At 42.2% G+C, this 26,731-nt stretch overlaps 2 long non-coding RNA genes across 2 annotated transcripts; both read right to left on the minus strand.

The window, feature by feature from the left end:
• Positions 1-14,179: 14,179 nt before the first annotated feature.
• On the minus strand, positions 14,180-17,096 carry LOC146577035 (uncharacterized). Its single transcript, XR_014891396.1, has 2 exons — positions 16,712-17,096; positions 14,180-16,386 (listed from the first exon to the last, which is right to left on the minus strand). It is a non-coding gene; the product is annotated as an uncharacterized LOC146577035 (long non-coding RNA).
• Positions 17,097-17,530: 434 nt separating this feature from the next.
• Positions 17,531-23,664, minus strand: LOC146577036 (uncharacterized). The gene is made up of 3 exons (XR_014891376.1): positions 23,332-23,664; positions 21,266-21,371; positions 17,531-17,644 (listed from the first exon to the last, which is right to left on the minus strand). It is a non-coding gene; the product is annotated as an uncharacterized LOC146577036 (long non-coding RNA).
• Between the last annotated feature and the right edge of the window lie 3,067 nt (positions 23,665-26,731).

Here is a 26,731-nt window from a genome sequence, read left to right on the forward strand (position 1 = left end):
AGAGCTTCAGCCCTGCTGATGTGTTAAATAAAGACATGCAGGAAAACTGATGAGACTCTGAAATAACTCTTTATATTTATAATGTAACTCTGCATCAAAAGAACAACAAAGGATCCCAGACAGGTTTCTGTGAACAAAGACCATTCTGATGTTTCTGTGTTTCTAACACTTTGACATTATTAGTAAACAGACTGCAGTGAGCAGCATTTATAAAGAGCTTCTATATAAAGATATGACAGCTGTTTGACAAGTTTATCACTCTGTGTTTGGACCTGATCAGTCCAGCTGTTTACTTGAAACATGTTCATTTACCTGTTCTGTTATATTCATGTTCTTGTCTCTGTTGAAAACACATTTTAATGTCCCTCAGATTTTTCTCCCAGATGAATAAATATAAAAATGACACAAACTGACTGCAGCTACTTTTTGTCCTTTCTGTCAAAAACCTTCATGTGACTCATGAGAGACACGTTTCAGCTGTTTGTGACAGATCAGAGGCCAACAAGTCATTTATAACACTTTCCATCATTGTTTAAAGTTCTCAGTGTTTCTGTGTTGCTGCGTATAGGATCTCCCAGCATCATCACTGTGCTGTCCAATCATTGTGTGCGAGGTTACCCTTATAGTGCGATGTGTGTTTGCACAAAGAGAAGCATGTGTGTCAAATATAAATAAGCACAGAACAGAAACAGCTGCTCGTTTCTTCTGTTTAGAGTCAAGTTAGTGTTTTGTGTCTTTGTTTGAGGCCTGATGTCGAGCAGAGGTGTGTGTAACTGCACTGGTCTGTTATATGTGTGAAGTGTGTGCTTCTCTTCAGCATCATCTTTGTCACTGCTGATTCCTTTGTGTCATCATGTGTTGAGAAGAGAGAACAGTTATAACGGAGGAGCAAAAGGAAGCCCTGAAATCTGCATCAACAAGGAAGTGTTGGCTCACCAGTGATCCCAGCAGAGCCACTGGTTTGGCTCCAGTTGTTCTAGATTCAATGATGTTGTTGCTACAGATACATGTCAGCATCTTTATTGAATTTAATATGAAGCAGAAATGGTGTCATTAGGAGAAGAAGAGGAGAACAAGTCCGGCGAGGAGGCAGCAGCTCTTAAAGATGAAACAGCAGCTCAGCCCTGAGCTCAGAGAGCTGCACATGAAAAAGCTCCTCAAGCAGATCCTGTCAGAGGTTTGTCATCAACAGGAGGAACTGTTCACATCATAGGATGAAGATGCTGTCAGCTGGATGAAGAAGGTTATTTAATGCAAACGTTCACACTGAAGTCAAATTGTTGTCGTGTTGAACAGATTCATGTACTGATCGTCTCCAGAATGTTAGAAGAGCTTCAATGAATCATTAGAAACAACTTACAGCTGCACAGCTGTGTCAAACACATCTGTGTGTCATTGTGGGATTGTTGTGTTTCTACATGTGACACACGTCTAAAACATGCACACAATCTGAACACAAACAGGGACTCATGTGTTCCCACAGCCAGATGCTGAGAGCCATTTCCTTGTAGTCCTGTGTCTACATACATGAACCAAAGCAGAGAGAAAGGGGGCGTGGCCCGGGTCAAAGCCAGGCCAGCTGCTCTCCACCTCGTGGCACATGGTCACCTGCTCATCCTAGTGAGCTCCACCAGCAGCCCTTTCACACACTTTACACTGTCAAACACTGTGTGTGGACCTCAGCTAACAACAGGCTACATTTAAGTCTGGACTACATGCTTTTATATTGTTTTTATTCCATCAGCAGCTCAACATCATGAGCAGCTTTGACATAAAGACATCAAACTCAAGCTGACTTTAAACTACTTTTAATACAGGGGCTCAAAAACAACAACATCTTTATTATATATCAGGACACAAAGTCATTTCATCTCAAAGGGAAACAGCTTTATTTGGAATAACCAGCACTATCAACTGGTTTGGGATCTCCACCAGTTTCATGTCTTTGCAGCTTCTCCAACAAAGTTCCTGTAAAATCAGCATGTTTGTCTTTATTGGTTTGATAGTGATTGATTATTCAGTCCCAATCTGCTGTCATCTAAAGAACAAAATGATGTTTCTATGAGTCACAAAGCTCCAGATGTTGTCGGCTTCACAAAGAAAACAAAGAACTTAAACACAAAGTGTTTGGAGCCAAAATGTTCCCAAGCTGCTCTTTTTGAAATGGCAGAGGTACAGTGGTGTCTAACAGCACACTGTGGAAGGCAAACATGTTATTGTTGGATGAAACTTCATGAATCCTTTGTAGATTTGAGCTGTTGGAGCCTTTCTTTTCTCTTCAGGTGTACAGATGCTGAGGAGGCAGGTGAAGCAGGTGGAGCTGTTGTGATGCTGGCAGAGGGTGTGTCTTAGTAACTCTGTGAGGCAGAACTGGATCCAACATTGTGGATGTGTTGATGTTGGAGCCATTAAGAGTCTCTGGCCACACTGTAGGATTTCCCTTTGATCCACTGTGGGGGCATTTTGGAGTCTGTCAGTGAAACTCTTCATGTTTGTGTTTGACTCCAGTTTATAGAAACAGAGAAATGTGTCATGCTTTTGTTCGGCCTCCACAAATACACACATTTGTTCATTGGTTGGACTTTTTGGAAGGAGACACATTGAAAACCATGTTAATAAGATCTTGTTGTTTCCTGTGGATCCGACACAGAGAGTGGACTTCAGACAGAAAGCGTGGAAGAGATTTTAGAGGCCGTGTGTGGCAACAGGAAGTTTCTGTGTGTTTGCTGATCTTACATGTGGAAAACAACACGTGATGTTTGTGAAGTCCTACAATGATCATTGTTCTCACAGCATTTTGAGTGGGAACAGTTCAAACTGGGAGTAGTGGGAGTTATTTACTGATTGAAACAAGCTGAATGTTTCTGTGACGATGAAGATCAGCAGCTCAGCTGATCAATGAACTGACATCTATCAGTCGTTTCATGAGATGAAGTCATCAGCAGACATTTGTTCTGACTGTGTGATGAATGTCAGAAGGTCAGGGCTCTGCTTTAGTCACTGCTTGATGATCATTGGCTCATTGTTGAATCCAGGGCCCAGTCTGACCTCTGACCTTTGCTGCAGGTCTTCTGTGTTATCTCCACTTTCATGTCTGATCTTCTGCTGTATCGTCCAAAATAAACATCTGGATCATTTCCAACACTTCAGCAGATCTTTAGTTTGGGCAGTGCAGCACAGAATAACACATATTGTACTATACTGCCCACTTCCTGATCTTACTGGATCTGTGTGTGAGGTTGGTGAAGGACACACATGTTTACTGAGTGAGTCGCTGCCATTAGGAACTAGTTTTTATATCACAGCCTGGAAATCACACAGGAACATTTCTGCAAGTGAAAAGTCGTCATTGGAGGAAAATGATCATGTAGTTTGTGCGACTGAAGAATTGTCCCAACTACATGTGCTGCTGACCCTTGACCTTTCCTTTAGGTGCACAGAGGAGTCTGTGGAAACATCCAGAACTGAGGCAGTGCTACAGATGCTTCAAATAAAGTGGTGTATTATCCATGTTTTCTATGGATCACATCCAGTATCCTGATCTAACGAGCCCCCTTTGTGTGGATTTTAGAGCCTCTGACTTTTGCTGCGTCTCATTTCAAGCACAAGAGCAAGAAGTGGATGAAGAAATGGGGCGAGTGGGGTCAGTGTGGTGCGTGTCAGCTGTGCTCACACATGCTTTCACAAAGAACATGTGTGTTCATCGGCAGCATCAAGGTGCACTTTAGTCTTCATAATAATAAAGTATTCTGACTTTATTCTTCTGAATCCTCACAGTCATGTTGCAGCTCTGCTTTGCTTTAAGAAAATGTTCTACCAGGATGTTACTTTCCTAAACGTGTTCTCCAAATGTTCCAAAGACTTTGTTCTAAGTAGTTCTACATGATGAAACATCCACACTAAGTTTAAGAAGGACACACAAACACCATCTGTCCTTTCATCATGTGTACAAACGTGTTCAGATGTCAAATGTACCGTGAATGGATGCAAATGTGGATCGTTCCAATAAAATGAGACAGTTTTGTAAGTGGATCACAGTCTGAAGTTCATTAAAACCTATAAGAACATGTTATTCAAACCAATTTTATCCAACAGGAAGAAGCATCAGGGGAACAGGAAACATTCAAACATGTTTACTGTAAGAACTGCACAAAGGAAGGAAACACAATCCTACACACGAGCACTTTAAAATGGACATTTAGCTTTTCAAACATCAGGGAGCTGCAATAACAACACTGTGCCCATTCTGATCAGACTAAAAGATTTATAGAGATTTATCCATGTGCTGGAAAAGGATTTGATATCAACATAGATGCAGATTAGCAGGAGCATTTTCTTCATATTGATTTAGAGTTCAGTACCAGGAATATGTAGAATTAACATCTGTGTGCATGACGAGTGATGAAAATTCAAAGTCAGGCTTTCAGAGGATGTCAGAATTGGTGTCTCTATCTGTGACTGTCCCAGAGGAACCTACCTGAGGGATTATTACAGATCTGTCTATATAGAAAGACTTGCATTGATTCACAGTGTACAATTCTTTCTAATCTATTAACATCTTCCTCCAAATCCTGTTTCTGCTGTTTAATGACATATGTCTGAATACAGACAGTGGAAAAATGTCAGTTTTAGTTTTACTGGATCTCAGTGCAGCATTTGATACAGTTGACCACAACATATTACTCAAACGACTGGAGAACTGGACAGGTCTTTCAGGAACTGTACTAAACTGGTTCAAAACATACGTAGAAAACAGGAAATACTTTGTATCAATAGGTAACTTCACATCTGAGCAGACAAGTATCACATGTGGAGTTCCCCAAGGTTCCATCTTGGGACCCCTTCTGTTTAACATTTACATGCTCCCACTGGCACAGATTATAAAGAACAACAAAATAAACTATCACAGCTATGCAGATGACACACAAATATATATCACAATGTCACCAGGAGACCAAGGCCCCGTACAATTTTCTCCAGCTAAACAAAACAAAACTGAGGTAATAGTCTTTGGCGCCAAAGAAAAACGATTACAGGTCACCAGAGAACTTCAATCTATACATCTAAAAACCACAAACCAGGCGAGACATGTGGGTGTAGTGATGGATGCAGACCTAAACTTAGAAAAACACATTAAGACAATAACAAAATCAGCTTACTATCGCCTCAAGAATATTTCAAGGATAAAAGATCTGATGTCTCAACAGGACCTGGAAAAACTAGTCCATGCATTCATCTTTAGTAGGCTTGACTACTGTAACAGCATCTTTACAGGTCTACCTAAAACATCAGTCAGACAACTACAGCTCATTCAGAACTCTGCTGCTCGAGTCCTCACTAAGACCAAAAAAGTGGACCACATCAGTCCAGCTCTGAGGTCCTTACACTGGCTGCCTGTCCGTCAGAGGATAGACTTTAAAGTTCTGATGCTGGTCTATAAAGCTCTGAATGGTTTAGGACCAAAATACATCAGTGACCTCCTGACCCAGTATGAACCTTCCAGATCCCTCAGGTCATCTGGATCCGGTCTTTTATCAGTTCCCAGAGTCAGAACCAGACACGGAGAAGTTGCATTCAGCTTTTATGCTCCTTATATCTGGAACAAACTCCCAGAAAGCCTCAGATCAGCTGAAACACTCAGTTTATTTAAATCCAGGTTGAAGACTCACCTGTTCTCAGCTGCATTTGAATAAAGCACCAAATCCACACTTTTAAGCTTAAATTTCAAAACTTACATTTAACTACTGATTTTATCTACTGTTCTGATCTGTTTTGATTTTATATACTGTTTTGTTTGTTTGTTTGTTAATTAGTTAGTTAGTTTGTTTGCTTGTTTTAATCAATTTTAAATCATGCTTTTTATTTGTTTTTGTTTCTAATGTCTCTGTAAAGCACTTTCAATCACCTTGTTGTTGAATTGTGCTATACAAATAAACTTGCCTTGCCTTGCCATCAGAAGGGCTCAAACCTCCTGCTGTTTCTACTGGACCATAAATTCTACTTTATGATCATCTTCAAAAATAAAAACGTGAGTTTATTTGTGAACTCTGTGAAATGTGTCTGATGTTTAGTTTGAACCAATCCTGTGTCAGCCGCAGCCACATCATTGCCACACATACAAATGGGTGCGTTCCTGTTTATTCAATTCAATTCAATTCAATTCAATTTTATTTATATAGCGCCAAATCACAACAAAAGTCGCCTCAAGGCGCTTCATAGATACAGAGAAAAACCCAACAATCATATGACCCCCTATGAGCAAGCACTTTGGCGACAGTGGGAAGGAAAAACTCCCTTTTAACAGGAAGAAACCTCCGGCAGAACCAGGCTCAGGGAGGGGCGGCCATCTGCTGCGACCGGTTGGGGTGAGAGAAGGAAGACAGGATAGACCTGCTTAGACCTGCTGGCTGTCAATAGGCTTCATTCCATTTGATTTCAGCCATTTCCGGTGGTCGGCTGTGATCTAAACTCAACATGGCTCCTGTGTTAGAAGAGCCTCTGATTTTAAACTTTGCACATTTAATAGTTTCTTTCCAACACTGTGGAGCTACCAGCCCAGTATATGTAGCCACAGTAGATGGAGTTATCAAGCTGACTGACAAACATCAGGACTCATGTGATCCCTACATGTGGACCTTTCACAGATGGATCCAAGTGCAGATTCAACTCTGCATCACATTTGACTTCAGCTGTTACACACTTTCTAGCTGTGTCACTTCCTGCTTTTTGGATCAGATAGTTTATTCATGTCCACAAATGTTTGGCTGCATGTTTGTATTATCTATATTTCCAGTCTTCATACAGCCGATATTTCATGTGAACTCCAACCTGCCAGCTGCCATCATGTTTTCAGGGTTCATTCAGTGTTGAAATGTAGGACAAACAGCAGCACATGTTCTCTAAATGTTTGCAGTCATTTTAAATGAAGCTGATACTACATGAGACATTTTCCATATTTACTGTCTTTGAACAGAGAATAATAAAGCCATCAAACATATACAGGCTGTGCAAATACAAACTTCTGTGGTGCATTTGATGACCTGCAGAGGAGAACAAGTCGGGCTTTTCAGCCCTAACACAACCTCTTTGTTCTCAATACTACAAAACCTTCAAAGGCTGATATGCAAGTTTGCATGAATCACCAACACAGTTGTATTTGTTTCTAGTATAATTATAAATAAGCTGATCAAATATCTGCTCACTGATTAGATCCTGTATCTATTACAGATGAACTGGATATCACAGCGCATGTTGTTAATCCGTCATATCAAACTAAACCGTGTTGCTGGTGTAAATATCCTCCAATAAAGTCAGATGAGGGCTGCTGTTGCCAGGTAACGATGATGTCACACTGGATCTTCTGATCTTTAGCATCGTAGCGCTCGGAGTCTGATGTTGGCTCATGTGTTGTTAAACACCAACATGACGTTCTACTAGTCAAGGCCTCAGCTTATTATATACCTATTATATTCTAGTATCAAATACACAATTTTCAAATGGAGGCCTAATAACAGATTATATTGTTCTCTTCCAAGATGGTTGCTGGCATCCACCAGTAACCTTTCAAAACAAAATGTCTAATTTCACTGCATTGACAGTAGGTAAAGAATTAAACTGACATTACTCCTCCACTGAATCTACATAAATCAACAGTTAAATAATGTCAGTTCTTCCGTGTTCTCTGGAATCAATCACAGCAAAGAAATTAGACTGTTTCTTTTGAAAAATGTTGGGAAAGAACAAATCAAGATCAAAAATCAAGATTCAGTTAAACAACAATTATAACTAAACAATTTGAGATAATGTTAGTTTCCATTAACATTAAATTAGGTTACTGAATTGGCAAACACCTTCCTATTAACATTACCCATTTTACCCCAATAACTAAAGAAATTAGCACTTGCAGGTCAAAACCTTTATTCAAGAGATGCAAAAATAACATTGATACAGTGACTGTCAAAAATTACAGCACTGATCATACTGTGACATGTTGGTTCAAAACACCACACTTAGAAATATTCAACGTTCTTTACTTCAACTGAATGAAACTGAAAACACCATTTCACACGACCCATATGGGATATTTAGACTGTATAACTGTTCACGCTACATCTCTTCACTAGTAAAAGAAAGAAAAAATACAAAGAGAAATTTAAAAATGCTGCCAAAGTATATGTCAGGTTGGGTATCAGACGCCACCTCTCTGGGGACACCTCAGGCCCTCCAAGGTTTGGAGGCCTATCTCCACCCACCACCACTTCCCCTGCCGGTGGCGGACTCCCTCAGGTGTCGGTGTGTTGGTGGTTCTTTGTGTCTGGGGGTGGGCGTCCGGGTGCACACCGGCTCACTCCTTGGCGGCCGCTTGTCGGGGCCTGGGGCCTGGGGCTCGCTCGGGCCCCTTTGGAGGTGGGGTGCCCCCGGCCTCTCGGTCTAGGGCTCGGTCACTCAGGCGCAGCTGGGGGCCGGCGGAGCTCACGGGCGCGTCACTGCAACTCCCCCTGACTTCTGCTCCGCGGCTGCTGGGCGAGCCCTCATCTGGGACTCTCCTCAGCTCTTACTGGGACAGTGGCGCGGCTGCCCTTCTGTTGGTCTTCCATGGTCTCTTGTGTTCTGGGGGCCTCTGGATGTCTGGAGTTTTGATCTCCTCCATACCCGCTTCACACCCTGGAGGACGGGGCTGTGGCCCCCCCACACTCCCTAGCAGATCATTACATGGAGAAACCTTTGGAATGCAAGCATGCTGATCCACACAGGTATGCACACATGGGTATTCACAGACGCGGACTAAAGCTTTCTTGGCTGCTGCCTCAAAGCACACTGTGCGCTGTCTATCTTGCGTGCTGCACAATATCGTTTATTACTTAGTAAATACTGATATCTATGACTAGCTAGTTTATTGTGATGGTGCTTTGTTTTCTCTATTATTATGTTGCTCTTTGTTGTTTGCTGTCTCCTTTGTTTGTTTTTGTTTGTTTGTTTTGTTTTTTTTTTCTCCATACAGGTGACCCAGGAGTTTTTTTTTTTTCTCTCTCTTCCCCCCCCTTCTCACCGTCTCTTCTCCCCTTTGGTTTTCTTTCTTTCTCTCCCCCTCTCTCTCTCATTCATTCCCCCTGTCCTATTTATTAAAAAAAAAAAAAAAAAAAAAAATGACAAAGGATGAACTGAAGCTCTGCCATCACGTAATGTCGTATACTGCTGTTTCTGATGTCATTTAGAAAAAAAAAAAAAAAAAAAAAAAAAAATGCTGCCAAAGTGCTGCACAGAGCAAAAGGAAAAACAAACAACAACAAAAAAATGGCCCTGTCCTCATGGCAGTTGCAGTGTATATAAAAATGAACCCTGCGATCTGTTCCTCCAGCTTCAAAAATGCAGCAGAACAAGTGTGAGATTTAAATGTCTTCTCACCTAGAGCTGATCAACTTAAGATAAGATAAGATAAGATAAGATAAGATAAGATAAGATAAGATAGAACTTTATTAATCCCTCGGGTGGGTTCCTCTGGGAAATTCGATTTCCAAAAAAGCACAGCACCGACAGAAGTTACAGAGTTATACACACACACATATATATAAATACAGAGACAATATAAATAAAATATACGAAGGGGATAAATAGAATAAATAGGAATAAAAATAAAAATACAAGTGAATTGCACATTTCAAGTATTGAGTCTATTGCACCGTTGACTATTTACAAAAGTATTGCACAAGGTATTGTACAGTGAGGTGAAGAGGCACTACAGCTTAGTTGTTCCCCCCTCCTTTGTCCTCCTGTCTCCCCTCCCTCTCCCCTCCAGAGAGGAGTTAAACAGTCTGATGGCGTGTGGGACAAAGGAGTTTTTAAGTCTGTTAGTTCTTGTCTTTGGGAGAAGCAACCTGTCACTGAACAGACTCTTCTGGTTGTTAATGGCCGTGTGCAGAGGATGCCTGGCATTGTCCATAATGTCCATCAGTTTCTTTAATGTCCTTTTCTCTGCCACTGTCACCAGAGTGTCCAGCTTCATGCCGACCACAGAGCTAGCCCTCCTGATCAGTTTCTCCAGCCTGGATGAGTCCTTCTTTGCTGTGCTGCTCCCCCAGCACACCACAGCATAGAAAAGTACTCCAGCAACCACCGACTGGTAAAACATCCTCAGGAGCTTCCTGCAGATGTTAAAAGACCTCAGCCTCCTGAGGAAGTACAGTCGGCTTTGGGCTTTTTTATACAGGTGCTCTGTGTTGCATGACCAGTCCAGTTTATTGTCCACCCACAGCCCGAGGTACTTGTACTTGTTGACCACCTCCACCTCCTCCCCCTCTATCTGAACCGGCAGTGGACCTGCTCTAGACCTCCCGAAGTCCACAACCAGTTCCTTAGTCTTTGAGGTGTTGAGTTGCAGGTGGTTTGTGTGACAAACCATGCGACAAAGTTCCTCACCAGACTTCTGTACTCCTCTTCCTGATCATCCCAGACACACCCCATGATGGCTGTGTCGTCTGCAAACTTCTGAATGTGGCATAATTCAGAGTTGTAGCAGAAGTCAGAGGTGTACAGGGTGAAGAGAAGAGGGGACAGCACAGTTCCCTGTGGTGCTCCTGTGCTGCTGACCACTGTGTCAGACGTGATGTCCTTCAGCCTGACGTACTGTGGTCTGTCGGTGAGGTAGTCGGAGATCCAAGCCACCAGGCAGGGGTCCACCTCCATCCTGTTCAGTTTTTCCTGAAGCATACAGGGCCGGATGGTATTAAAGGCACTGGAAAAGTCAAGAAACAGGATCCTGACCGTGCCTTTTCCCCCATCCAGGTGTGAGTGGGCTCTGTGTAGGAGGTACAGGATGGCATCCTCCACTCCGACACCCGCCTTGTATGCAAACTGTAGTGGGTCCTGGGCATGTTGTACCTGTGGTCGGAGGAGGTTGAGGAAGAGCCGCTCTAGAGTCTTCATAAGATGTGACGTCAGTGCCACCGGTCGGAAGTCATTCAGCTCATTGGGCCGGTTCTTTTTGGGGACCGGGACGATGCAGGATGTCTTCCATAGGGCGGGCACTCTCCCCAGTCGCAGACTGAGGTTGAAGACTCGTTGTAGCGGCTCCCCAAGTTCAGCAGCACACGCCTTTAGCATCCTAGGACACACCTTGTCTGGGCCTGCTGCCTTTCTGGGGAGAAGCTTCCTCAGTTGTCTCCTGACCTGATCCACTGTGACACTGGGAGGTGTTTGGGAAGAGGGGAGGGGGGGAGATGTCTTGCTGCTGAGAGAGGGATTGGAGGAGGGGGGTGTCATGGTGTCAGGAAGGGGGGGAAGCGAGGGAGGTAGGAGAGTGGGGATTGGACTCTGTAGTGAAGGTGAGGGTGGGGGGGGTTGTGGGCTGGTCAAACCTGTTGAAGAAGTTGTTGAGTTCGTTTGCCTTCTCCACAGTCCCCCCCACTGTGCTTTTCTTGGTGTTGTGGCCTGTGATGGTTTTCACACCATTCCAGACCTCCCTCATATTGTTCCTCTCCAACTTCTGCTCCACCTTCCTCCTGTAGGTGTCCTTTGCTTCCCTCAGGCAGCGTTTCACCTCCCGCTGTGCTGCCTTCATCTCCTCCTTCACTTTGCTCCTGAAAGCCTTCTTCTTCATGTTGAGGACAGCTTTGACTTCCTGTGTTACCCACGGTTTGTTATTAGGATAACACCGTACCGTCTTAGCAGGGGCGACCGTGTCCACACAAAAGTTGAGGTAGTCTGTAAGACAGTGTGTCGCCCCCTCTATGTCCTCACCATGTGGGCTCAGGAGCACATCCCAGTCTGTGGTGTCATAGCAGTCTCTCAGAGCATCCTCCTTTTCTGGGGTCCATCTCCGGATGGAGCGCGTTGTGACAGGCTGCCTTTGGACGAGGGGTGTGTATTGTGGCTGTAGGTAAACCAGGTTGTGGTCTGACTTCCCTAGTGGGGGGAGGGGGGTGGCTCTGTATGCATCTCTCACATTAGCATACAGTAGGTCAATTGTCCTGTTGCTCCTTGTGGGACAATTCACAAACTGGTGAAAAGCAGCCAGAGTAGAGTCCAGTGTGGCATGGTTAAAGTCTCCAGATATAATAATGAAAGCCTCGGGGTTTTGTGTCTGAAGTCTTGCTGTGACTGTGTGTATTTTCTCACAGGCAGCTGTTGCGTCGGCCCTCGGAGGGATGTAAACACACACACAGATCACATGACTGAACTCCCGAGGTAGATAATATGGCCGCAAGCTAACAGCTAGCAGCTCCAGGTCTGGACGGCATACCGAAACTTTAACGGAGACGTGTCCAGGGTTACAGTATCTGTTGTTAACGTAGACAATGAGTCCCCCACCTCTGCTTTTTCCGCTGGCCTGCGTGTCCCTATCGGCTCTCACGGGTGTGAAACCGCATAGGTCTACGTTAGCCTGCGGCGTTAGCTCGGTTAGCCACGTCTCCGTGAAGATAAACAAGCTGCACTCACGGTATAGTCTGTGGTTGTTCAGAGCGCACAGTTCGTCAATCTTATTCTGTAACGAGTTCACGTTGCCCATGATCACTGTCGGGATTGATGGTTTGAATCGCCTCCGGTGATCCGCTCTCCTCGCTCCAGCTTTGCAGCCTCTGTAGCTCCTCTTTAGCTCGACCGGGATGTTGTGTCGCATGCCGGTCTGTCCCTTTGTTTTTAGTGCCAGCAGCTCCGCTCTCGAATAGATGAAGGAACTGGTTCCAGAAGTTTTAAAAAGTGCATTATCCATCTTGTATCGCTATATCTAAGAGGTATAAGTAGAGGAAGGTGAAAAAAAAGTTTGAAAAGCCTAGTCTAAAAAGTTAAAGTTAACAAAAAGGTGCGGTGTTGCAGAGCTACTTGGAAAGGCTGCCGTCACTCCAGCGCCATCTTGATGATGTCATCTTGATGACTTGCATGCATAACAGTGAGCTTTCCTTGCAGGAGCAGTTTTGTCTTAGTTGTGAGCTTTTCTTGTACCGGACTCTGCGCCCTAATTTTAGTGTCAGACCACACATTCAGAGTATTCCATCAGAACCAACCACGACGCAAGAGGAACACTGATGACGTGCAACCCCATGACCCAATCTGGGGCAGTGATGTACCAGCGGAGTTCAAGTTGTGGACCACCAGACAGAAGGTCCTGCACTCACTGTTCCCATGGGTCGGAACTGGAAAAAACACGTTAAGAATTGAGACTCTTGACTACCGATTTGGACTTTTCCTGAACAGCTCAACAAAGATAAATAAGGCTCAGAATGAGGAAATCAACGCGATCAGAATAGTGGTCATGCAACACAGGGTCGCCCTGGACATGATTCTCGCTGAGAGAGGGGGCCACTGTGTCTTATTCAACACCACTTGTTGCACCTATATCCCGGACAACGTGCACTCCTTGACCATGACCACCGCCCTAGACAAGTTGCGACAACTGAGTAATGCGCAGCAACAAGACTATGTCACGAACAATGAGGACTGGCTGACCTGGCTGCTGAGTGGCAGCTGGAAGACCCTCGTGATAAAAGGACTCGTACTGATAGGAGTTCTGCTTCTATTATTGTGCTTGTTTTCTACATGTATCCTACCATGCATAAGATCCATGATTGACAAAATGGTACAGGCCACAGTAATTACCTATGTTGGACTGCCACTAGAAGATGAATCGGATGAAGAAGATTTAGTATAGAAACACACACACACATACTGAATGATGCTACAATTGAAAATGTTATAAGCAAGTGATTGTTGGCTGATAATAAAGTATGATTAAGTGAAAAATATTAACATCAGGAGGGGATGTTAAAGAAGAAACGCTTTTATGAGTTTTATGTTGCATTAAAGTATATGTTCATATTTTACTCTTAATAGGAAAAGAACAAAATGTACTACTCGCTCTGTTTATAGAAAGAGGAAGTTCACCCTATGACATTTATACGAACTTAGACACACACACACACACACACACATATATTCAAAATTAGAGGAAACTGCTATGCTTGTTTCACCCTGCTATAAATAATAAACGACTACTGCAGCTCGGTGTGAGTCCTCTCTGAGCCCTCACCCGTGCAGCACGTTAACCGTCTCCAAGTGTCTCAGTGTTGTTTATTCACCTGTTTGATAACTGTAAATCTCTGACAAGAGTTTATTTATATCATCTTCACGTGAACACATTCAAGAACATCACAGATGAAGAAACATTAAAAACTTCCACACTACATGAAGCAAGAAAAATAGTTTATTCCTTTATGTAGAAAAAACAGAAACATCAAACATCTCCAAGACTCTCTTTGAAAGAACTAAAAACCTTTGTTCTCATGGTCCAATCATGAGTGAACTCCCCGATGAAGCCTTGTGTGCTAAAACATGTCAGAGTTTTAAAGGTTAAACATGAGTTTCCAAAACGTTTTGCTGGAGAACAATGAACTATTTGACTGAGTTTCAATCATTTACAGACGAGCAAAACCAGGACAGAGAAAAAAGGACAAAACTGACTCAGTAAAAAACAGAAAAGAAGATCCCATGTAGATCTGTATTATGTAGAAGTTCAGCCCAGCAACCAGTTCAGTTCAACACAAGTTTAAATGATTGGAGCTAATTAGTAAGAGTATTGTTACTCTCCGCAGGAGTAGTCCAGCAGTAGAAATCAGTCCAATAACAAGGTGTGTAACATCTAGCAGGGTGACAGAAAAACCCAGGGTAACTTCTAAGGACCTCAACGTCTCTCTCACATTGTGTTTTTTAAACATGCTTCCATTTGTCACTTCAGTCTTTACTCTGAAATACAGGAAGAGAAATCATGGCTGAAACAATTTCTCATGAAACCAGGGGTGTGGTCCAACAGTCAGTTTGGTGAGGAAGGTTCCTAACTGAGAGAAGTGACCCAGAAGTATCTGTGTAGCAGCCACAATGAATCCAGATCATGAGCTTTATTAACTGATCAAAGTCTCTTCTTTCATCTTCTGTATCATTCAGTTTGCATTGGTAATGCCCATTATTGTAATGCTTTTTTAAGACGAGCAAAACTTTATTTCACTTTGGGTTAGCTGGGATAAGTGATGGATGGAGGGAATTTTACTTCAGCCACAGAAATCCTAAACAGGAAGGAGGAGCAGAGTTACAGTGGATCACTATCCAGCAGGGAAACAAGGTTTATTTCAATTTCTTGGCCATGAGTGACATTTACTGAGTGGGCAAATTAGGGAGACGACACCATCAGATCCCGAGCCCTCCATGTGTTAATCAAGAGACGGCTGCTGTGCTACATCCATAAATAATGAATAAATTAGGAGCTAAAGCTTAAAGGACAGTTTATTTGTACCATCTTCACGTGAACACATTCAAGAACATCACAGATGAAGAAACATTAAAAACTTCCACACTACATAAAGCAAGAAAAATAGTTTTTCTTTCAGGTGGTTTCAGAAAAACAGAAACATCAAACATCTCCAAGACTCTCTTTGAAAGAACTAAAAACCTTTGTTCTCATGGTCCAATCATGAGTGAACTCCCCGATGAAGCCTTGTGTGCTAAAACATGTCAGAGTTTTAAAGGTTAAACATGAGTTTCCAAAACGTTTTGCTGGAGAACAATGAACTATTTGACTGAGTTTCAATCATTTACAGACGAGCAAAACCAGGACAGAGAAAAAAGGACAAAACTGACTCAGTAAAAAACAGAAAAGAAGATCCCATGTAGATCTGTATTATGTAGAAGTTCAGCCCAGCAACCAGTTCAGTTCAACACAAGTTTAAATGATTCTATCTGAACTCTGTGGAGCCTGATCTCAAGCTTTTTGAGTCTGACACAGAAACCAGAGGATCTTTCTGTGTCTTCAGATTCACTGTGATCCAGTGATGGGAGTGATTTCAGCCCTGAGTGATCGCGCTGATGTTTGCACAGAGCAGACAATGAGGTGAATGTTTGGGCACATTGGTAACAGTGAAACAGTTTATTAGTAACGTGGGATCGTTTGTGTGCAGAGTATGAACTGAGATTCCTGAAGCTCTTGTCACACTGGTCACAGCTGTAGTTTCCTTCTATGTGTGTTCGTTCATGACTGTTACGATGACCTGAATGCGAGAAGCTTCTCTCACAGTGTCTGCACTTGTGTGGTTTCTCTCCTGTGTGGACTCGTTTGTGTGATTTAAGGTCCCTTGCAGTGGTGAAGGATGACCCACACTGATCACAGAGGTGCTTTTTAACCCCACTGTGAATCAGTTCATGTTGTTTTAACTCACTTGGTGTGGTGAAGCTTCTCCCACATTCTTTGCAGTATTTCAGTTTGTCTCCAGTGTGTCTACGTTGATGTGTTTTAAGGGCAGCTTGCCAACTGAAAGTTTTTCCACAGAGGTCACAATGAAAGTCTTTCCCACCACCACAGTGATGACAGGGTTGAGAACTGGATCCATCTGTGTCGCTCTGCTTCTAAACAAAGACACAAAGACAGTGTAAGTCAGTCCTTCAACATTTGTATCCTGAACGTCGCCTGAAATAAAGAGCATCTCTGCAGACGTCCAACTACATTTGACTGTTTCAGTTAACACACTCAGTTTACTGGGCTGCAATAACTACAATACTACCACCATAATACTACAGTAATACTAAAATCATAACTGAAAGGAAAATCTGAATAATCACTCAGAGCTGCTTTTCCATGCAGTAGAATTGCTAACATGCTAACACAGTTTAATGAGCAGAGTTGTTCCAAACAGTCAGGCTAAAATGACAAGATAACAATATAAATACATACCTCACAGTAGCTGCACTTGTAGAGTCTCTTTCTGGTGTGGATCTGTTGGTGTCGTCTCAGGTGACGTGGAGCTTTAAAAGTCTTCTCACACAGGTCACATTGATAAGGTCTCTCCTCAGTGTGGGTAAACATGTGTCGTTGTAAGTCTGTGTGAGTTATAAACTCTTTGCCACACTGTTCACAGCAGTACACATCATGTCTGTTGTGAATGCGTAGGTGTGTATTTTGGCTCTCTCTCTGGCTGAAAGTTTTTCCACAGATGTCACAGCTGTATGCCTTAATTCCAGAGTGGGTAACTAGATGACTCTGTAAGTGGCTACTGTTAGTAAAAGCTCTGCCACACTGATCACAGCTGTATGCCTTAATTCCAGAGTGGGTAACTAGATGACTCTGTAAGTGGCTACTTTGAGTAAAAGCTCTGCCACACTGATCACAGCTGTACGCTTTAACTCCACTGTGGATGAGTTGGTGTTTTTTTAGGTAACCCTTCCTGGAAAAAGACTTTCCACACAAGTCACAGCTGAACGGTCTCTCTCCAGTGTGGATGACCTGATGCCGTTTTAGTTTAGCCCTCACAGTAAAACCCTTCCCACACTCGTCACAGCTGTATGGCTTAATTCCAGAGTGGGTAACTAGATGCCTCTGTAAGTTGCTACTTTGAGTAAAAGCTCTCCCACACTGATCACAGCTGTACGCTTTAACTCCACTGTGGATGAGTTGGTGTGTTTTTAGGTGACCCTTCAAGGAAAAAGACTTTCCACACAAGTCACAGCTGAACGGTCTCTCTCCAGTGTGGATGACCTGATGCCGTTTTAGTTTAGCCCTCACAGTAAAACCCTTCCCACACTCGTCACAGGTGTGTTTTTTCTCTCCCTTTCTTCTGTGAGGTTTGTCGGCCTCCTGAGAGCGCTGACTTCTGGCTCCATGTTGGTCCTGCAGTGACAGAGATACAAACAGAGGCAGTGAGTGAAATGCAGTCGTGGAACAAACTCAACCTTCAAACTCCATTAACACTAGTTTTAAACCTGAAGGTGGAGCGTGGCACCAAACACCTTAAAGGTCTCTTATCCCCACCTGCTGGTAGTTCTAACACATTACATCCAACCTGCTGTTAAAGATAATTCATGACTGTTCAAACACTAAAATCATACACACACACACACACACACACACACACACACACGCACACACACACACACACACACACACACACATTATTTTATAATTTAGATTATTTTGTTGTTTCCTATTACATATTTCTATAATTTGTATAGATTTATACAGAATTATTCAGTGATAATAAATCCTATGTTTGTTTATTCTAAAGGAACCCCGTTAGCTTCCACAACAGATGTTGCTCGTCTTCCGTCAAATACTCACATAAAATATTACACAATAAAGTGGATTCAAGATATCCACATAATTTCACTCTTACATCCACAGTGAGGTTTCACAATTGTTCAAATATAAGCAATCAATAATAATAATAATAATAATATCAATAACATTGAGGCACATTACACAAATTTCAAAAACAAATCATGTCTTACAATATTTACAACAACTAAAAGCTCTGTAAATCGGCTTTTAAGTGTTCATTGAAGTTTTGAATAATTCTCTAATTTTTTAAGGCAACTTATTCCACTTAAAAGTTGCTCTAAATGTAACAGTTTTACAAAACGTTACTTTTAACTCGAGCATTTACTAAATTGCAGCTTGTTGAAAACTGTGTAATATGATGATGTATTTCATCTGGATACTGCAGCTGAGCAGAATAAATGTGGTGTGTTTAACAGAATTGCTTTCTTTAGAACTACAAGTAAGCCATAGAATATTTTAGCCTGTACAGGAAGCCAAGAAAGGTTATTATGCATGTTATCAATATTAGTATAGTATGAACATCTTCACACTAATCTGGACGCCTTATTCTGGACTAACTGAAGTCTGTTAAGATCTGTCTTATTAGCTGCTGACCAAATGATTGAACAATACTCCAGATGAGACATTACTAGTGCATTAATGACATCTTTCATAATGAAGAAGTGATACACAAAGAGCATTTCATAGCCATAGCTATGCCTTGTCGGCAGAGTTATGTGACATTAGTGATGTTTGTACTTTCAGCGTTAACTTGGTTTTAAAGCCTTTAAAATATACGCCGTTCAATAGTCGACCTTAATCTGACAGAGAATGTGATGATTTTGTGGATAATTAAAGTCAGTCATATATCCACAAACACAACAAGCTGAAAGTCAGTGATGCTGCTCGGTTTGCAGTCCTGAACATCACGGCACAAGCAGGATTCACTGCACTGTTAATGTTAGCTGTGTTATATTGCTGCCTCTGTTCGGTGGTGTCGAGCCAAACGCACTTTAACGTGTGTTTGAACGAGCTGACGGTTCACTCGTTAAGCTGAAAGAAAGATGCTTTAATCACAGCAGTCACACATGTGTCCACTGCACCATCTGGAACTCTTCTTGTTTACACTCGTAATAACACAAACACTAAATCCTGCTTCTCTGGTGCTGTTGTGTAGCAGTGTGTACACCTGAGACTGTCACCTGTCTGTCTGTCCTGCACTCTCTCTCTGTTTCTTTCTCTCTGATTGTGGAATAAAAGTATGAACATGTGTTTATAAGTTACACTTGTGTTTGAATCCTGCAGCTTATCACACATTTGATTTCCATGTGTGACGACTGCAAGTGTCCAGAGTGAGGACAGACTGAGGGACACACTGCTGCACATCATCTGTGAGGCTTTGCAGCCCTGATGATCCACCAGGACAAACTCAACAGTGTGTGAGGAAGAGGAGGAGGAAGAGCCAGCAGCAGCTGACAGATGGAGAGAATAGACAGACTGTTCCCTGTTTGTGAAGGACTGCTAGGAAAGTTTAACATAACTGTCTGTGCTGAATCAGTCTTATTAGGTAATGTTCAAATAATGTGATCATCCCAGTGTTTCCAGTGTGGGAGAAAGTACTCAGGGCCTTCAAGCTACACACTATGAAAGGCAGCAACAAGTTTAATGTTCAGAAACCTAAAGTCTGTATCAGCAGCAGAATGGAGCTAAAAATAAATGTTGGTTTCAGTTCTATGAAGCTTTGAGTATTTTGGATCAGTAGCTGCTGTGTTTGTTGCATCATATTGCTGTAATTGTTTATATGCTTTATATATTCTGAGCTAAGTTGATCTATAGTGTTACATCATATTCTATAAGGATGTTATGTGTTTGTAGACTTTCTGCCCAGTTTGACCCATTTAGCAGAAGTCAGCCTGTTTAAGGCTCTGATATCTATTCTGTGTGACTTAAAGCAGTTATGACATGGTCTGATTTTCTCACCCAATAAAGGAATATTTCATATATCAGTCGACTCTTCATTCTATCAGACACAGTTATCACAGCTCCTACATTTGCTTTTTACACATATATGTAAGCACTGAACCACATTTAGTACCAACATATTAAATGAACAATATTTGTCTCTTATATATGATACATCTGTATACACACTGTCACAGATACTTGTCTGTGAGTGAAGTGATTAATATAATAACTATAATATTGGCCATATTATATTTACATTACCACAGTGAGATGACTTTAGTCTCATGAACAACATCAGCTAATTGTTATTTACAGCTAATCTTAAACGACTGTTCAGCACAGAAATGAAGCCCAACAATCATGTTTCACAGTCCTGTGGTCTCAGCCTCAGATACTCATCAAATCACACAGAGCTCATGTAGAAACAAATGAACTAAATATGTTCTCCTTCATTTCTGTCAAACAAAGCTGTATGAAACGTTTCCAGCTGTTAGTATCATGGTTGCTAGGCAACCTGGGCAGCGCGACGGAGGCTAGACGTCCCATTTCACGAGCCTCGCACTTCGGCCTTAGCGGTCTTTGAGTACCCTTGAGGACTTTAAAGCTGCAGAACCTGAATCGGGAGCCATGATGATCTCCAGCCTCGTGCTCGCCAACATTCTCACCTGAGTTAAGAAGACGATCACTGAAATGGTCTCAGCAGCTCCTTTGATGACAGCAATGAAATGCAGTGGTAAGGCTTTTTGGGGATTAAGTTCGTTTTCATGGCAAAGAAGGACGATGCAGTTCATCTGATCACTCCTCATAACATTCTGGAGTGCAGGCAAAATGCTATTATAAAAACTTAAGCAGCAACTTCTCCAGGTTCCAATATTTATGCAATTCTCAAACCTTTTGGCCACGACTGTATAACCTCTTCTGAAGTTTAGTGGATATTATACATGGTTATGCTCAGGATGTGTCGGCCAGTTTCCACTGGAAACGCCTTTTGGTTAAACTGTCAGCGAGGAATTTGCATTTGCACTGTTACATTTTTATATAACTTTAATGCACATAAACAACAGCTGCTTGTTTCAGTGAAAATACATTGATGGCTTTTTAATAAAGTTGTGCAGCTGTAAAGTATTTTGTCTGCTGTCAATTCTATCGTCAGCTACATCGTTATGGCAAATGTTCAAATGTATATGGTGATAAATATCTTTGGTCATATGGTCCTGCTCTGTCTGTCACCTTCTGTGTTGAGCTCATTGTTTCCTCTGTAGTGGCTGAGCTGAGTCCAAGTAGCTGAAAATGTTCCTCTGCTGCTCCGTCAGACTCTCCTCCTCCTGCTGATCAGCTGGGACACAAAACAGATCTTTGTTAGGCTCCACACTGCACTGAAGAGTCAAAGTGTCTCATATGTTCATCTGACAAGTAAAAGAACACATTTTTGTTTCCCGAGGTGGGCAACTTGTTGGAAACAAACACAAAAGCTTTGAGCACTGATACCTGCCATTGCTGCCATTGAAAGATGCAACGCCAGCAATGTGGATTGTCAAGACTCAAACCAATCATCAAGCAAAGACAACAGGGATCATTTGTTTCTGTTTATTTAGCATTCACAGCATTTGTAGTTGCCTTCTGTGCAGGGGAAGTCCACGCACACTGTGTGGTACCGCCATCCGCAGAAGGTGCACTCAACCTCTGTAAGAGAAACAAGGTTGTCTGAGACTGAAATGATATTCACTAAAGAAGTGGTGATTTGTAAAACTTCAAGTGTATGATAAGGTGAAAACAAATACACAACTGCATGTCATGTAGTTGAAGGTTTTTTTTCTTTTGGAAGACCGGAAAACACTGAAAGTTACAAATTAGTCCTTTACTTATCCAGGTAAAAAAAAATCTCATTGAGATTAAAAATCTCATTTCCAAGAGAGACCTGGCGTCATGGCAACACAAGTCACATACCACACAGGTATATAACATTTAAAACAAACACAATATCCCAACATGTGTAACAAATGTATTGTGCTTGAAACAAATTCAGAATAGGTGATAAAGCAGCTGCACATGTGTGTCACGAGTAAATCTGGCTGTATAACAAACAGAAACAAGTGATGCTGCTGTCTTTGCTCAACGGTTGGTTTGAGTCTTGACAATCCACATTGCTGCCATCTTTCAATATGTTGAATGCACCAGTGTAAGTGCAGCCACTCAGACTCAATGTGTTCATAGAAACAGGTGCAGATGTGTCACGAGTTCATCCAGCAGTAGCTATGGCACTTGGCCACAGGGGGCAGCAGTGGACTGACCTGCATTCGAGACTGCTCCAGCTGCTCTGTGACAGTCAGTAGATCTGCTACAAATTGCAGATCATATGCAAGTTTTGGAAATGACATTTTAAATATTCTTAACTTAGCCACGGCAGCATTGTTGATGTATTACCTATATACTACAAATTATTCCACCTGCTGAAAAGTGGATCTAATGTGGGCGGACTCACACTTAGCAAATAAACCTGTGATGTGAGAATGTAATCAAACTGTTGATCAGAGGCAAAGTAATTTAAAGTTTATGATGCTATCGTCTAATGTTAGCTGACATGATGTTAGCTTGTAAACTTATGTTGTTGTCTGGGTCTCATGTCTGATCTGATGATAATAACTGTGACAACACAGAGATTAAATAAAGGACGTTGGTGGGACTTCTTATGTTAGAACTACAACTTCAGTTAAGGAGTGAGACGTAAGGTGACAAGGAGAATGAAGAGAATGAGAAAGAAGTAACTGGGAAGAGAAAATGAAAACAAAAATTTGAAATGATCAAATTTGTGTTAACAGATGATGGTGATTTTAAAAATTCAAGTAATTTAAAGGTTTTATCCTATTTGTTGTTGTTTTTTTCATATTCTTCTATTTGCAAGAGGTTATTAATAAAACAGGTTCTCTTTCTGGTTTCTCTTTTTGGACGCACTCTCTACAGCTTATCACATCCAAAATGGCGGATGTCAAGTACAAAACCTCGACAGAAACAATCAGCAAGAATTTTAGCATCAGTCCAAAATAAAACTGTCCAACTACAGAGTTTTAAAATCCAACTAAACTATGAACAGAGATCTTTTACAAATAGGCTATTGATGAGATGACAGTGGTAACAAAAACGTACACATCCGCGCACACAGACAAAATGGCGGGAGAGCGTTTAACGGTCGACCTCATGAGTCCGTTACCGTGAACTATGGAGCGGCAGATTTGTGCTGGAACTGAGCTGCACACAGCTGATGTTAGCCAGGAAACATTACACACTGCTAACGTTACCTTCACACGGAGCTCCACACGGAGACGATCAGCGTCAGGCACAAACACCAAGTTCAGAAAAGAGGAACTTTGAGCAGGAAGGAAAGAGTCAGAGCGGCGTTTGAGGACACGTTTACAACCACGAACATCAGAATCTGTCTGTGCTGCATTCAAGTGCAACTTGGAAACTCACTAATCTCTGTCATGTTGTCCAAAGATGATTTATTTCTGCTGGTTTTCTTGTTTGAAACACAAACATGTGTCAGCACTTTGTTGTTCTTCACCCTGCAGCATTTGAATATTTCAGGAGTAAACTGATCATAAATTCATGAAGTCATGACTGAAAGTGCAGACTGAGAGTGGATCACATGATGTTTGAGGTGTGTCATGTGACATGTTCAGTATTGTCACACATGTCTAGATTGTCCCTGATATCATAGCTGCTCAAACACTGATGATTATATTTGAAGAATTATTCCTGATGGCAGCAAAGTTTGAATGGAGCTCTCTGTCTGTGCTGATTTGTCGCCCTCTGGAGGTCAAAGCACAAACTGCATGATGTCACTGTAACCACCACGGTGACAGGAAGTGTTTTTAAATGATGAAATATGTCAGTGATGCTGATAGTGTGTTCATCACAGACGTTCAGGCTTCGTGTTGACATGAATCAAAGTTAATGTCATTATGGACCAAGGACAGTACTCTGGGTCTCCTGCAGAACAACTCGAGCTGTGATACCTGAATGAAGAGCCTCTGCTGCTTTAAAGAAGGAGGCTCGAGGCAGCGCTGAGGTGCTTTTATTCAGCAACTTTAACAGAAGGATCAGAAAAATAAAACTATACAGCACAGTGATGCTGACTGAAGCCACAGCATTAAACTAAACAAGCATCTGATCATCTTTAACAACATCTAATAAATAATGACAACTATTTACTCCTGTATTTCCTACAATAAAGCCTGTTCAGATATTTGTTGCTGATGGAAATGTAAAAGGCTCCCAGGAACCAAAGGACAAAAACAGAGGCAACAGTCACAGCTGCAAAGGATCCCCTAACACATAAACTGGTTCGAAGATATTTTCTAGCTCTGCAGAGGAGCTTGATTGCACGGACAGTAAAAAGTGGATTCAATAACAGCAGCGAGCGCTGAGTGATATAACGGTGCTGCGAGCAGCAGTGCAAAGGCTCACACAGAGACAGCAGCTACACTGTGTGTGGATGTGATCCACAGTCACAGCTGTGGGTTTCAGTCAGTGTGTCTCTAACTTCATGGTCACATTTTAAAGCTTATTGGAGCCAGAAGATGTTCAAGTAAAAGATTTATTGCTGTACTCGTCTACCAGGATAACAGGAGGTTCATAAAGCTGTGTAATACTTCAGCTTTACATCATGCAGTAGTAGTTGTGTCCCTTTGTGTTTATTAGTGTGTTCACACGTCTACTTTAACTTCACTCTGTAATGAAAGGATTCAAATCACTGATAAATACATACATGCTGACTCTGAGTCTCAGTGAAGGAGGAAAGGATGGATGAAGGCAGCCTAGTGTGGGTCATGTGTGTCCAGCAGTCATCCAGGGCCTGGATCCATCTGTAACAGGAAGACAAAGTCCAGCCTGTAATCATCCTATCAGGCACAGCGTTTCCATCCAGCATCCTGACGACGCTAACAACCCGTCAAACGTCTCCTCTGGTCCACAGAAGTCACACTTCCTGTGTCGTGTTTACCTTTTTAAGTGTGCTATTCAAGCCTGTGTGACCAACTCTGACTCTCCAGATTCCATCCTGGTCTCTGCTGCAGCTTCTTCTACACGACTGTTTTCTGTATAATAATATCTGCCTTTCCCGTCTCTGTCCCAGTGTGCCTGCCACTCGTCCTTCATCTTTACCTTCATTATACTCTTCACCTCACTTTCACTGTATTTTATAGTCAAACCTGCACGACTTCTTCTTGCTGCACCTTTTTAAACTTATTGTCCTGTTCATTGCATCAACACCGATATTCACAGGGAGCCATAAGAAATCCACTTCTATCCCTCTGTGTTTGATTCTATACAGTAAATGAAGTATATCAAAAACAATATGTTGCCTAGAGTCTGAAGACATATCACCTGTGCTCACTAGCACGCTGCTAGAGTCCCAGCAAACCACATACCTCCATATTAGTGCGTCCTCCACCCAGTTCAAGCCAGTAACATCACTACCAGCTCCCAGTATAAACTGCCACATCATCTGTAATTCTTTTACTCATCACCAAACTTATTTGTGGGAGAACAAATGCAGCAGCCGTTCTTTTATCTGACAGTGTTGACGCATCAGTAAATATCCTCACATGACCTGAGGACTTTCCCACTATATGAACCTGCTTTTAGTCGCCCCTCCTCCCTCGCCACAAGCTTCCTTTACAACATAACTTGTAAAAAACAACTTTATTGACAATCAGCAATAACAATTACAGACAGTCTAGAAGAAGAATCACATGATCAAGGAGCAGAAGTTTATGGTTTTAATAGCTTTTACATTTTGGGAAAGTTTTAAAAACATTGTTTGGTTTTCTTTCTAAAGCGTTGAAAGGACGGCTTTGCATCAGAACAGTAAGATCAGCAAATGAATCCATTAAAGTTCTTTTGCCTTGTTTGCAAAAGAAGCCAAACAACATTTGTGTTACAAAGAGAGACTTCAGAACAGATCAAAGATCACAAACATCAGGCACTGATGGAAACAGCCAAACACAGAAACAGAGGCACCAGCAGGTGAAGGAGGCCTGTTGTAGAAATGACTCTGAGTGCTCAGGTAGAAACACATGAAGAACCAGTGCGTCTAATATTTGGAAACCAGTCTGTGTTTGAGCGTCCTGGATGAAACACAGATCATGTTGCAGAGCGAGGACGTCGTCTTTCCTCCCGAGTGTGTAACTACAGGATGTGTGCAGAAGGTTTAATCGTCCTCCTGACAGTTACTGATGAACGAGTCCTTCAGGGAGGCTCCAGGATCACTGTGGCTTTTACCAGCTGCTGCTAAACTGAGAGGTGTTGCTGCTTCATGTGTGAAGATGTTTGCATGGCTTTAACAGTGCAGACGTTCCTCATGTGCACCCATTTCATATGTTTTATTGTGATGTTTAGTAACATCTGCTTCCCTCCTTCAGGCAGACGATAAAGTGAGCTCAGCCTTAAACATGTGGAGAGAACGTTTGACCCACAGTCCTGGGACGACTGCAGAACAATGGTTTGTTTTTAATGATAAAGTTTCATAATGGAAATAAATGCTGAGCCTGTTTCATGATGTTGGCCCTGCAGCATCAGGCAGGATTAATACTGTAACAAACGTGTGTCACAGTTATAATGACTTTAAATGAAGACTTGGGTTGGATGGAGATGTCAGCTGGATTTGTGCTGACTGTCACTTTAAATGTTTTCAGTTCA

This window comes from Mchenga conophoros, linkage group LG3, assembly GCF_057382185.1.
Source record: "Mchenga conophoros isolate Kocher_MC1m ecotype Shallow Benthic linkage group LG3, M_conophoros_male_GT1.1, whole genome shotgun sequence".
In the NCBI taxonomy this organism is placed as follows: domain Eukaryota; kingdom Metazoa; phylum Chordata; class Actinopteri; order Cichliformes; family Cichlidae; genus Mchenga; species Mchenga conophoros.